Raw genomic sequence first — 777 nt, forward strand, 5'->3', positions numbered from 1 at the left:
ACGGTCTAGGTTCATGGGAAGAGACCAGCTAGAGAAGTCGGGTTACGTCGTGGACGACTGCTTCATCGTCAGGTGCGACATCGATGTCGTCGTCACGTCGGCGGCTAGAGTGTTTGGCAGCACGGCCACGGATGCTTGTGATGATCTCGAGGAGGCGGAGCTCCCCTGCAGCAGCATGGTTCAGGAGGACATGTGCAAGCACGAGGACAACGTCGTTGGCGGCCACGCAACGGATAAGGAAGACCCTTCCGATATCGGGTTGGCGAAGCTGCGCCGCTCGGGACCAAGGCAACCCAAGATGATGATGCATCCGATGGCCGCCGCTCTTTTCTCTTCTGTCTTCTCATGTTTTGCAGATTTTTTCTAGACATATATTGACCTTTTTAGATTGTAATTTGTAGTCATTATTATATCATTTACCATATGGAAACTAGTAGCTCATCCAATGCAGCCTCTCTATAAATTTTGATTTGACGAGGCAATTATTTTCTGCCTTCTACATCATTTTATACATTTATTAATTTGCGAACCAATTTGTGGTTGGACGGTTGGAGGGCTGTGCTATCCTAGGCCCACCAGGGTTTAAATCCTGGTGCTCGCATTTATTTTAGAATTTCCGGCGATGCGTATTCAGTTGAAGAAGACGTTCCCGTCAATGACGAGGTGCCTACAGTTACTTCGTAAATTTTAAGATGATATGCCGACTTGTGTGAATATGAGCACTTGCATTTGTACTGTGTTTAAGAAAACACCTGCTATTCATGACACCTAGTATTT

This window comes from Triticum dicoccoides, chromosome 3A, assembly GCF_002162155.2.
Source record: "Triticum dicoccoides isolate Atlit2015 ecotype Zavitan chromosome 3A, WEW_v2.0, whole genome shotgun sequence".
Taxonomy (NCBI): domain Eukaryota; kingdom Viridiplantae; phylum Streptophyta; class Magnoliopsida; order Poales; family Poaceae; genus Triticum; species Triticum dicoccoides.